The sequence below is a fragment of the Pinus tabuliformis genome, chromosome 2_1, assembly GCF_031772625.1.
Source record: "Pinus tabuliformis cultivar Carrire ecotype Pingquan chromosome 2_1, CPIR1, whole genome shotgun sequence".
Taxonomy (NCBI): Eukaryota; Viridiplantae; Streptophyta; class Pinopsida; order Pinales; family Pinaceae; genus Pinus; species Pinus tabuliformis.
Window position 1 is genome coordinate 847,410,739 of NC_142299.1, and position 14,457 is coordinate 847,425,195.

A 14,457-nucleotide genomic window follows, 5' to 3' on the forward strand; every position below is an offset into this window, starting at 1 on the left:
GCCTGATTATCTTCCTAATTGTTTAGAGGTTTTTTGTTTTATGCGCGTTGGATCCATGTTCCTAATGGGGCAATAACATCACTCGTTTAATCACCTTCAGGGGGGTCCAGGGGGAAATAGTGAATTTTATGAGCTGCCCCGCCCCCAGGCGAGGGTTCGGGGGCAACACTCCTGAAGCTAAAAATAGATGAAAAATTGCCTTGTAAAATATTATAATTTTGTACTTAATCTGGGTCATTCATTAGGCAGATGATATGACGATAGAAGTTATGTTAATTTAAGGTATTTTACCCTAGAATGAAACCCTTGATTTATATGAGGGAATATAATTGCAGTTGTGGATTATTATTCTAAGCGAGAAAGGGAGACGAGACTGTGTGAGAGTGAAGAGGAAATTACAATGGATCTATTGTAGGTTGTATCTCTTCATTTTGTTGGATAATATAAAAGGAAGTACTAGCTATTTCTCCATGGACGTAGCCCAAATTGGGTGAACCACATATATCTGTATCTCTCTTGTTTTATGCATTTATGTATTTGTGTTTCTATAATATTGTATGTGTTTCATCGCTCTGTTAATTAATTTCTAACAACTTGTAACAGAACTAAAGATCTATTTGGCTGATAAACTCGCACGAAAGAAGGGTTCTTAGTTCTAGTGGGAGCAATGGTGGAAGATGGTAGGTTTAGGGTTGAGAAATTTAATGGCCAAAACTACAAGTTGTGGAAAATGTAGATGGAATATTTTCTGTATCAGAAAGATTTGTACCTACCATTGAGCGGAAAATCAAAGAAGTCAACGAGTATGACAGACACATAATGGGATATTATCGACAGAAAGGCACAAGGAACAATACACTTGTGTTTGGCACTGTCGATGGCATTCAACATTTCAAAGTAAATGACAATATAAGGTTTAATGATAACATTGGCCAAACTATATGAAAAAACCCTCGGCCTCAAAAAAGGTATTTCTTATGAAGCATCTATTTAGTATGAAACTGCCAGAAGGTGGATTTATTGTTGATCATTTAAATGAATTTAACACAGTTACCAGTTGGTTAAGTTATGTAGAGATAAATTTTGATTATGAAGTTAGGGATCTATTATTTCTATGCTCATTTCCATAAAGTTGGAATGGTCTGGTTATGGATATTAGTAACTTTGTCTCTAGATCTAGTAATTTAAAGTTTGATGATGTTGTTGGTGCCATCCTTAGCGAGGAAATGCAATGGAAAAGCTATAGTGAGACATTAGGAAATGCTTTGACTATAGAGACTAGGGGAAGAAAAATGGAAAGAGGAAGGAGCCCAAGACATCACAATAAGTCAAGAAAAGGTAGATCCAAATCCAGATGAGGTATAGTGTGCTGGAAATGCTGAAAGAAAGGACACCTGAAGAAAGAATACAAATCTCGAAAGGGAAAATAAGGAGATGGACATAAAACAAAAACTCATGAAGCGAATGTCGAGGTGATGTGTTGTAAGATGCTTTTATTCTTTCATTAGAGAATATTATTGATGCCTGGGTGGTAGACTCAGGGGCCTCATTCCATGCCACAGTTGATAGGAATAAATTTCATGACTATGTTCAAGGAGATTTTGGACAATTTCGCTTGGGTGATGATAAACCCTGAAAATCATTGGAATGGGTAATTTTTTTATAAAACAATGGAATGGAAACCAATGGTTGTTAAAGGAGGTAAAGCATGTTCCATATTTGAAGAAAAATATAATTTCAACATGGTAGTTGGGAGGTGAAGGTTGTGTAAATACTTTTATAGAAAAAACATAGAAGGTCACTAGAGGAGCCGTGGTAATATAAAAAAGAGAAAAGGTTGGTACATTGTATTTATGCAATATTATTTCTAATTATGTTAATGATTTAAGCTCCAAAGGAGTAGATACAAGATTGTGGCATCATAGGCTTGGGCACATGAGTCATAAAGGGATGCAAATTCTTCACTCAAGAAATTTGTTGCCAGGTTTGAAGCACATTGATTTGGATTTTCTGTGAGAATTGTGTTTATGGAAAGAAAAAGAGAGCGAGATTTATTAGATTTAGGAAATAAAATAAGAGTGAAAAATTAGATCTTGTGCATACAAATGTATGGGGACCAACTCAGACATCATGTCTTGGGGGCTCTCATTATTATGTTAATTTTATTGATGATGCAACTAGGAAAACCTGGATTTATTGTATTAGGAATAAATCTAATGTCTTTGATACTTTCAAGAAATGAAAAGATTTGGTTGCAAATGAGAAAGGAAATAAATTGAAGTTTCTCTAATCAGACAATGGAGGTGAATACTAGGACAAAGAGTTTGATAACAATTATTCAGAACATGGAATTCATAGAAAGAAAATAGTTCCAGGAAAACCATAGGAAAATGGTGTGTCAGAAAGGATGAACAAGACAATCATGGAGTGTGCAAGGTGCATGAGATTTCATGCAGGATTTCCCTTAAAATTTTGGGCAGTTTTTGTAGATATTTTTGTTTATCTAATAAAAAGAGGGCCTTAAATTTCCTTGGGTGGTGGTATTCCAGAGGAGACATGGACAGGTAAAAAGGTAAACTACTCATTTTTAAAGACTTTTAGTTGTGAAACCTTTGTCCACTAAGTAAATAAAAAGAAAACAAATCTTGAGGCAAATTCAAAGAAATGTACCTTTATTAGCTATGGTGTTAATGATTTTGGTTATCACTTACATGATTATGAAAATCACAAAATCATTAGGAGTATATTTGTCATATTCAATGAAAAGGTCATGTATAAGGATCAAATGCAGGAATAGAAATAGGAAAATAAAAACAAAGAATATACGGTGCTTGATGAGATCACAAAAAAAGTAAAGGTACCTGAAAATCATAATGATCAGTAGCCACAACAACAACATGCACCTAAAATACTTGAAAGTGGCGTTAGAATATCTACCAGGATAAGTAGACCCCTTGAACAATACTCTCCTTCATTATATTATGTATTGTTGACTAATTTTGGTGAACCAGAAATATATGAAAAAGAAATGTAGGTAGAAACCAAGAAGAAGTGGGAACAAGCCATGGAACAAGAGACAGACTCCTTGATGCATAACTAGACTTGGGACTTACTCAAGTTTCCTGCAGGTAAAACAACATTGTAGAATAAATGGGTTTACAAGTTGAAGGAAGAAGATGGAGGTAAACATAGGTATAAGGCTAGACTTGTGGTGAATGGGTTTGTACAAAAGAAAGGTATATACATTGATAAAAAAAATTATCCTATTTTTAAAATGACTTCAATCAGAACTATTTCAAGTCTAGTGGTAGAAAAAGATTTTCATCTTGAGCAGTTAGATGTAAAGACAACCTTTCTCCATGGGGATTTGGAGGAAGAAATATATATGCAACAACCACAAGGGTGTTGGGTCAAAGGGAAGGATAAGTTAGTGTGCGAATTGAAGAAGAGATTATATGGCTTAAAATAGACTCCAAGGTAGTGATATCTAAAATTTGACAAGTTTATGTCTGAACAAGGCTATACTAGATGTCACTCTAACCATTATGCTTATCTTAAAAATAAAAATGATGGAAGCTATATTATATTGTTATTGTATGTAGATGACATGCTTGTTGCAAGGTCTAACATGCAGGAAATAAATGTGCTCAAAGGAAAATTGGTAAATTCTTGGTATAAGAATAACTAGAGACAAAAAAAATCGCAAATTAACATTACCTCAAAGTGAGTACATAAAAAAGGTGTTGGAAAGATTTGATATGAAAAATGCAAAACTAGTTAGTACACCTTTGGCTAGCCATTTCAAACTAAGTAAGGAGATGTGTCCCAAGACTCAGGAAGAGATGGATTATACGTGTAAAGTTCCATATGCATCAATAATTGGAGGCTTAATGTATGAAATGGTCTGTACAAGGCTTGATATTGCACATGTCATGGGAGTTGTAAGCAGGTTTATGAAAAATCCAAGAAAAGAGCATTGGATGGCAGTGAAATAGATTCTAAGGTATTTGAGAGGTACTAAAAATTAAGCATTATGCTTTTGTGGTTCAAACATTTCTCTATAGGGATATGTTGACGCAGATAGGGCAGGTCATAGAGATAACATGAATAGCACCACAAGGTATGCGTTTACTGTAGGTGGAACAACTATCAGTTGGATTTCAAAATTGCAAAACATTGTTTCACTTTCAAAAATGGAAGCAAAGTATGTTTTTGCTACAGAGGCTAGTAAAGAAATGATTTAGTTACAAAGGTTTATGGATGAATTGGGCTAGAAGAAGGAGATGGGAAGGTTATACAATGATAGATAAAGTGTCGTTCATCTTGCAAAGAACTCAACATTTCATTCCAAGACTAAACATATACAATTCAAGTACCATTTCATACGATCAGTGTTGGAAGATGGACAATTGAAGCTAGAAATGATACACACTAGCCAGAATCATGAAATTATGTTAACAAAAGTTGTAACTAGGGACAAAATGAGATTTTCCTCAATTTCAATTGGTCTTCAAGTATGATGGTGAAGATGAGAAACAACCAGATCCATGTGGAGTCATTGTCCAGCAAGTGAAGCAACGATGGAGTTATATAATTAATCTCTAAGTGGGAGATTATTGGGTGTGGAGCCCAATTATATTCCTGGTTGTTCAGAGGTTTTCTATTTAAACCGTGTTATATCCTTGTTCCTAACAGGGTGGAAAAACCACCTGTTTAATCACCATCAGGGGGGTCTCGGTGGGGGAAGAGAATTTTATGAGCCCCCCCATCTAGTGTGGGTTCAAGGGAAATGCTCCCAAAGCTAAAAATAGATGAAGCATTTCCTTACAAAATATCGTAATTTTGTAGTTAATCTAGGTTGTTCATTAGGCAGATGATAACAGTATAAATTATGTTAATTTAGGGTTTTTTTCCTAGAAGGAAACCCTTGATTTATATGAGGGAATTGTAATGTGTTTTTGGCTTATTAATCTAAGCGAGAAAGAGAGAGGAGACTGTGTGAAAGTGAAGAGGAAATTACAACGGATCTATTGTATGTTGTATCTCTTCATTTTGATGGATAATATAAAAGGTAGGGTTAACTGATTCTCCATGGATGTAGCCCAAATTGGGTGAACCATGTATATTTTTATCTCTCTTGGTTTATGCATTTATGTATTTGTGTTTCTGCAATATTGTATGTGTTTCATTGCTCTGTTAATTAATTTCTAACATAGTGATAGCACTGGGTTTAACTCCTTTTTTTGCATGTGAATTACCTCCTTGGTTAGATCCTTTTTTATCCCTAGATTTAGTGTTAGATGTGCCTAAATAGTTAATTAATTGAAGTGTTATGGGTTAAGTGGATAGGGGATTTGAGTATTATGGGATTTAGGGATTTGGGGTACAAGGATTAAGGGTTAAGGGATTAGGGGTTAGGGTTTAATGGATTAAGGGTCAAGAGCTAATGGATTTGGTGCTTATGGATTAGGTAGTTTCATGGTTAATCATTGGGTTGTTTCAGGTTTGGAGTGTCTGTCGAAGCTTGTTAATACAACATTACATTTCAGTTCCTTTACTGATTTGGATTAATTAACGTTTCAAGAGCTATTGTTGTCACACATACAATTTCTTAAGCACGTGTTGCCTTTCCTAATCAGGTGGGATTTAGGAAATCCAATTATTTTTCCAGTTAATACATACCTCACCCTACCATAATATTACATGATTAGACCATCCTAACACCATTACTTTTTACAATTAAACAAATGTAACCACCGTCGTTAGTACCAATATGTTAAACTTGGCAACCAGGGAAAAACTTCATGTGGGTCATCTTATTCATGGCTGATAATATTTTTATTAGATTCCTCTCGTCGAGAGGTGTAGGATTGATATAAAGATCATTCGATTCTTATAAGTATTCATGGAGATATGAATTCATTTTGATTATAGAATTATTATCAAGCCGACCTACAACTCATGTAGGCTCAGAAGCCCAACAGTCGTATCTATTCAAACACCAACGTTGTGTATAAATATAAGAGGACATTTCCTCATTTGCACTCACTCTTCTCATCACATCTCTCTCTCTCTCTCTACTGTGCAGAAATGAGTCTCTTCTCTACTGCGCAGAAATGGGTCTCTCTCTCACACATGTGAAGCCGGAAGCTGTTGAACCTGAAGCTGCAACTGCAGATCCAAAGATTGACCTGTGTGGCCTAGAAGATCTCCTCTTTGGAACTGTGTTGTAGGTCCATCTAGATCTCCTCTAAAAGCCACAAATTTTTGTGGTGGAATGAAGTCAATCCAACGAACGGTTTGTAAGATATCGACTGCCCTAGTTTGAAGCTGGAAACTGCTGAAACTGATGCTGCAACTGTAGAAGTAAAGATTGACCTGCATGGCCTAGAAGATCACCTCATTTGAACTGTGCTATAGGTTCATTTGAACCTCCTATGAAAGCCTCAACTTTTGCTGGTGGAATGAAGTCAATCCGACGAACGATTTGTAAGATATTGACTGCCCTAGTTTGAAACCGGAAACTGCTGAAACTGAAGCTGCAACTGCAGAAGTAAAGATTGACCTACGTCGCCTAGAAGATCTCCTCATATGAAATATGTTGTAGGTTCATCTGAACCTCCTCTGGAAGCCGCAAATTTTGGTGGTGGAATGAAGTCAATCCGACGGTCGGTTTGTGAGATATCGTCTGCCCTAGTTTGATAAAGAAGCCGCTAATGTTGATGCTGCTAATCTAGGATTTGCTACTGCTGATATGAATCAGATTTATTGTACTATTTCTCTCTACTTGATCCGGATTTAAACAGGAATGCAATAGATTACAGAGATAACCATAAATACAGAGATGCGATAACCATAAATACAGAGATGCAGCGGAAATAATACTTCATTTCATTACTGTAAAATACTGAAATATGCTTACAAACAGAAATGGAAAGAAACTAGCTAGGGCGATGGTAGCTTATCTCTGAGAAGAGATGTGGCGGCTACATGCCTCTGAACTGTTCCGAACTGTGTTACAATGAGGCTCGAAGGCCTATTTATTGTTGAGAAACAATGGAAAACCCTTCACATCCCGAAACCTAACCCCTAGAAGATGAAACACCAAATTGTGGGCCCCGTTTGGGTAAATTGGTACATCAATTTCCCGAGGTTGTAACTTTGGCATACGATCTCTGTTTGACGCGTACGATAGCTCGTTAGAAAGATCTATCCGAGTACTACCACTTTGGGAGGCAACATGGGTCCATGGACCCATGTTGCCCCAGATTCCCAAAAAAACGTCGTTTAGGGCCTCAAAACGGCTCCAGAAGTTCAGGACCCGAAAAACTACTAAAAATAGTAAACTGTGCTACAATTTAGGAAACTAAAAAAGCTGAAAGAGACAGTTGTGGGGGTCCAAATGGGATAGGTGGGTGGCCACCAACATCCATCTGGATCATTCCTCCCCCCTTAGGAAGCAATGTTCCCCATTGCGTTGAGTTCCTCCATCTGCTGAACTTGTCCTGCAATCTCTGATGTGTCCAGTGATGGTGGGAAGCATGGTCGACGATGGTCCACATTGAACATTTGGTGCAGGCGAAGGAATGGAGGAATGATGTGCTCCAAAGCATTGTTCCCCATAGCCTTGGTACTGCTGTAAGGACCATGTCAGAGTGGTTTGAGCTTCTGATGGGTTCTGGTACTGCGTTCTTTCTGTCGATGCAACCAGACTTTGTTGCCCACCTGAAACTTGTGTGGTACCCATGTGGGTGAGGAGAAGTTGTTCCTGTGTTTTGTCATGACCGTATCCCTTTGCTGTTGCTGCTGCATGGAGGAACCCTTTGCAGGGGTCATGGATGTAGCAACGATCTTCCCCTTACTTTGGGAGTGAACCAGACAAACGAATTTCCTGGTCTGTGATATGAGCTTGCTTCCTTTCTTGGTAGTGATCAAAGATGTGGCAGTAGGTGGGGCTACCTCCGGTATCCTGTATAATGAATTATTCAAAGAAATAATGACAGCACGAGGCCTGGACTCATACACAGCATGTCGCCTCCACAAGTATGGCTGGCCTAATAATACATCACAAACATCCAGAGGTGTAACATCACACAATACCTCGTCTGTGAAGGGCTTGATGCTGTAGGGAAGGTGGCACTGCTGGCGAACTTTGACATCTCGTCCTTCATGAAGCCACCCGATACTGTATGGCTGTGGGTGTGGTGTAGTCGGTAGGCCCAACCACTTCACGACCTCTGCTGAAACGAGGTTCTTTTGGCTGCCACTGTCGACAATGAATTGTAGCGGCGAACCCTTTACCCACATCTGTGAGTGGAAAAGACGCTCCCCTTCCTCTGGATTTTCGGGCTCATCTTTCTGGATCTTGGCGGTGGCAACAGTGGCGCTGGGATCTGCATCAATGATCGGCTTCCCTTTCCCATTCCCCTTGTCGGGTTCTGGCTCAGGATCGGAACATGCATCTGATTCGGAAGCCTTCAACTCAGCCACCAGTGACTGCTTGGTCCGACACTCACTTGTGTTATGAGTGGGACTCTTGTTGAACTCACACCACTTCCTTGTGTCCTTCTTCGGCTTCATGGTGTTGTTATTTTCTTGCGGCTTCGATGGGTTGTCTTGGATCACCCTGCCTTGGCTTTGTCCTTTGGGCTTCGGATTTGCAGATCCAAAGTCTCGCTTCTTCTGTTTGAACTTTTGCTCGATTTTGACAGCGTATCGGTATGCTATGCCGAGTGAGGGGATGTTCAAGAACACCATCTCTTCCTGGATGTATTTGTGCAGACAGCCACGGTATTTGAGTACCAGATGCAGCTCAGAATCTTTGATACCCAACTGTGTGCGAAGGGTATGAAAAATGTTTGTGAGCTGCGGCACATCTTGGTCTCGTCCCTGCCGCAGTGTGGTCCATTTGATGTATTTGTCCTCATAGCTTCCGACAGGGTAGTACTGCTCCTTGATGGCGTCCCGAAAGTCATTCCAAGTGGGTGCGGATGAAAATAGTGAGCCTGTACTTTCATCCTTCTGCTCGCAGTAGGTTTCCCACCAGTCCTTGACGTGGGGGGCTGATTTGAGAAGAGCGAAAACAATCTTTTCCCGACTTGAAAATTCATGAAAAGAAAAATACCCATCTAGCAGATTTAACCATTTATCTACGACATCTGCGTCTATTTGACCCTCGAAGATGGGGATTTCAAAATTAACTTGTACCTTGAAGGGTGTGGCATTTCCAGAGTCGCTGTTGGAAGTCGATGCGTCGCCTCTGGGTAGCCGCTGAAGGATCTGCGCAAAGCTATCCATCATCGCGTTCCTTTGCCACTCGAGCGCTTCTTCGAGCAAGATTTTGATAGGATCTCCTGCCCCCTCGTCTTTCTTCTCATCCGCCATGGGAGGCCGTCGGGATTTGCTAGGCTGGTCTTGCAAAGGTTCGGCCAGTTCAAGCCCTAACTCCTTATATCCCGACCTCGTTGGGGACATGCAAAGAAAAACAGAGAAAAAGCAGACCGCTCTGATACCACTGATCCGGATTTAAACAGGAACGCAATAGATTACAGAGATAACCATAAATATAGAGATGCGATAACCATAAATACAGAGATGCAGCGGAAATAATACTTCATTTCATTACTGTAAAATATTGAAATATGCTTACAAACATAAATGGAAAGAAACCAGCTAGGGCGATGGTAGCTTATCTCTGAGAAGAGATGTGGCGGCTACATGCCTCTGAATTGTTCCGAACTGTGTTACAATGAGGCTCGAAGGCCTATTTATTGTTGAGAAACAATGGAAAACCCTTCACATCCCGAAACCTAACCCCTAGAAGATGAAACGCCAAATTGTGGGCCCCGTTTGGGTAAATTGGTACATCAATTTCCCGGGGTCGTAACTTTGGCATACGATCTCCGTTTGACGCGTACGATAGCTTGTTAGAAATATCTATCCGAGTACTACCACTTTGGGAGGCAACATCGATCCATGGACCCATGTTGCCCCAGATTCCCAAAAAAACGTCATTTAGGGCCTCAAAACGGCTCCAGAAGTTCAGGACCCGAAAAACTACTAAAAATAGTAAATTGTGCTACAATTTAGGAAACTGAAAAAGCTGAAAGAGACAGTTGTGGGGGTCAAAATGGGATAGGTGGGTGGCCACCAACATCCACCTGGATCACTACTGAATTATTGAAGATAAAAGAAGATTTGATTAAACGGTTTCCCCACACATTGTGGGGTTTGCCCCTGGCTAGCCGCCACATCTTGTGTCTATTGTCTTGGCTTGTTTTCTGTCGATCATTTAATGTTCTATTTGCACTTTAATTTATGTACATGTGATTGATAATATGTGGAATATAATAAGAAAAAGAAGTAAATTGTTATAAGCATAGAACATACCATAACTTAACAAGGTATTAGAGCTGAGGTGAAGACAAATCTCGAGCAAAAGCAAGAGAAATAACTGAAGAGAAGATTGGCAAGGCTATCCTAAAAGAACTATGGGGTCCTCAACACTCTTTCTTGCCAAAGACAAGCTCCGTGAGAAAGATGACTATCACGCATGGAAGATGTCTATCGATCTAAACCTAGAAGATCCAGGAATGCTGGACCATGTAAGAGGCAATATTGTTGAGCCTCCATCAAATGCATCTGCTGCTGCATGGAACCAATGGAAAACCGAAGAAGTCAAAATAGAAGATCATCTGGGACTCTATCGACAAACACTTGGTGGCCTACATCTCTAAACTAGACACCTCCCAGGAAATCTATGATAGACTAGGAAATGGCACTCACGACTCTTGGAGGTTACCATCTGAATGGTACGTGTTCAGGACTACTCTTCTGAACTATAATGTAATTCCTAGTTTTGAGGAATTAATGGCTAGATGCATTCAAGAAGAAACAAGGGAAGAAGAGCAAGAAATGCCCATGCTTAAAGGTCCTCCTGCTTCCTTTTCTTCTCATGCTAAGAAAAGAAATAATTTCGGGACTAAATCAAAAGGAAAGGCCGGGCCTAAGGGTGGAAGAAAAGGACGATGTTACATCTGTGATAAAGTAGGTCACTATGAAAGGGAGTGCCCTGATAGAAAGGACTCACACCGGGACGATGATCAAAATCCCTCTGATGGAAAATCAAAGGAATGACAAATTCAACAGTAAAGGTAAGAGGAGAGCTGGGGATCAAGGAAGAGGACAACCATTCAAGAAGGCTAGAAAGTCCAGGATGTATTAAATTCACCTAACTTCAAAAAGAACCTAGTGTCCATATCGGCAATAGAAGACAAAGGCTACAAGGTAACCTTCAATAATGGCAAGGTATGTATATGGAAAAATAATGTTAAAGATGCCTTTACTCTTGGGTTTAGTGTTGATTCATTATATCAAGTCGATGGAAGTCCGCTAGGTGTCATGTCTTGTGACACAATTCTTTAGTCCGAACTTTGGCATCGGAGGCTTGCCCACCTTCATTACAAATCTCTACCCGATGTAAGACAGATGGTAACATGGATGCTTGAATTCCAAGTAGAGAAGAAGGTGTATGTCCGGGATGTTCCGAAGGAATGCTCAAAAGGGGACCATTCCCCTCAAGCCAAAGCAAGACCTCCGATATACTACAGTTGGTTCACTCAGGCATATCTGAGGCTGGCATTAAGAGGGAGACTAGTACACCACATACTCCTGAGAAGAATGGTGTGGCGGGGAGGAAGAACCGCACAATTGTGGAAGCTATCCGGGCCATGCTACATCATCAAAGACTTCCGAAGTTTCTATGGGCGGAAACTACAAACACTGCCGTATATGTACAAAATTGATTCCCTCATCAAGCATTGGGTTCCTAGACTCCTGAAGAAAAGTTCACTGGTAAGAAACTTGATGTTTCTCATTTTAGAATTTTTGGAAGCCCTGTATATTTTCATGTGCCGAAAGAGAAAAGAAAGAAATTGGGTGCATCTAGAAAGAAGGGAATTTTCATGGGCTATGGTGAAAATACTAAAGGTTATAGAATCTATGCAGTCAGTCAAAGGGAAGTTGTAATTAGTCATGATGTCACCTTTGATGAATATATGGCTCTCAGCAAGGTGAACAATCTTCCAACTTTGAGGAGCTCTCAAGAAGCCGACACCAGGGAACTGAAAGAAAAGGATGATGAATCAATGCCTGATGTAGAAGAACCCATGGATTCAATTGATCCTCTTCCACATGAGCCTTCCTCTTCTGGGAAGAGGCCTTCATGGCTTTAGGGACTACTTGATGATGCTGAAGGACATGCTGCACCCCAAGGAACCTTTCGTGAAAGTAAGAAACCTAACAGGTATCAAGGATACCTGACCATCATGAGCATGATCATACAAAATAAGCCTTCATCATTCTCAGACGTTGTCAAGCATCAAGTGTGGAAGGATGCTATGACAGAGGAATATGAGTCTATCATGAAGAATGATGTCTGGGAAGTAGTTCCCAGACCCCAGGACAAGACAGTTCTTACTTCCAAATGGCTTCACAAGGATGGAACCTACATCAGATGGATTTCAAGGATGTGTTCTTACATGGCTCGATCAAAGAAGAGGTCTACGTGGAGCAACCCGAAGGATTTGAAATTTATGATCGAAAATATCATGTATGCAGGTTGAAGAAGGCTCTCAATGGGCTAAAGCAAGCACTCTGAGCATGGTATGAGAGGATCGACAGCTACTTGATGAAGTTGGGATTCACTAGGAGTGATGTTGATCCTAACCTTTACTTTAAGGTTGAAAATGACAAACCTCTCATATTGGTGTTGTATGTGGATGACCTCTTTCTAACAGGTGCAGACCCTCTCATTCACAAATGTAAGAGGGAGTTGGCTTCTGAATTTGAAATGAAGGACCAAGGACTTGAAGTATGGTAGAAGCCAAGGGAAATTTTCCTATCTCAAGGAAAATATGTGGTAAAGATATTGTAAAGATTTGTTATGATGGACTTCAAGGCTATGACTACCTCGAGGATCTTAACTTTTAGAAGTTATATGGTAGCGATGTAGGACCAGATTTGGGAAATGCCTCCGAGTTTCAAAAGCTCATTCGTGTTAATGTTCTTAGTGAACCTCCATCTGAACATATGTTTTGCAATTAGCACTGTGAACTCATATTTGGTTGAGCCTCACTGCATTGATGCCAAGAATCTTCTAAGATATCTTCATGGAATAACTACTAATGGATTGACATACACTACCGGAAATATGAAACTGCATGATTATTTGAATGCTAATTAGGCAGGTAGTGTGGAGGATCATTGGAGCACTTTTTAGTGCTGTTTCTCTTTGGATTTTGCTTCAATATAATGGATGAGCAGGAAGCAAAAGTCAGTTGCCATAAGCACCACCAAGACTGGATACATATCTACGAGTATGATCTCGTATGAAGCTGCCTAGTTGGGGAAGCTCTTCAGTGAGCTGTTTGAACACATAACATTGTGATTATTTGTAACAGACAAAGGTGGGATTTGATTATTGAGGAATCCCGTATTCGTCGATTTCTCTAGCAGATAGACATCATATGGGATATGGTAAGTCGATGATCAAGGAGGTTCCATTGCATTAAGATGATGTATAGGTTGAAACACCTTTTCAAAGCCCCAAGGAAAGATCTAATCTATGATTTTCCCAAATGACTTGGAGTCGTCAAGAAACCCTTGTACAAGGATACTACATGTTACATACATTGAGCTCTGGGAGCTCTGAGGGCTTGCGGTTCTTACTGGAGCATCATACAACCATAGGGTGAATCACCCTCCCCTGGTGGTGTGCACTGGAACAAGATGATCCACTCTCTTGTGGGACAAGATGATTCACTCTCTTGTGGAATAGGATGATTCTCTCTCCTATGTAGCAGGATTGATGTGTTCTCCTGTGAGGCCTAGATTGATGTGTTCTCCATGGTGGTTGTAGCAGGATTGATGTGTTCTCCTATGAGGCCTGGATTGATGTGTTCTCCATGGTGGCCTGGATTGATGTGTTCTCCATGGTGATTGTAGTAGGATTGATGTGTTCTCCTGTGAGGACAAGATTGATTAGTTCTCCTATCGAGGCATCCTACCCATGTAGTCTGGGACTCATGGAAAGTACCTCTCATCTGATTAATAACTAGGGAAATGAAGTTAGGGACCATAGTAGTACCAATGGACACATCGTTGTATCTACTGCACTCCCTATGCTAGGATGATCTCCATTGATTTGGGATCAATCATACTAGTCTGGGACCAGTGGTACATACTCCAAGACTGACTTCATGTCAGTGCAGTACTGGTCTGGGACTAGTGAGAGTGGTACATACTATGACACTAACTTCGGGTCGATTGAGACTAGTTTGGGACTAGTGGTACACTCTCTGAGACTGAAATACTGGTCTAGGACAAGCGGTAGGAGTTGTACCATACTATGACGCTGACTTCGGGTCGGTTGAGACTAGTCTGGGACTAGTGGTACAT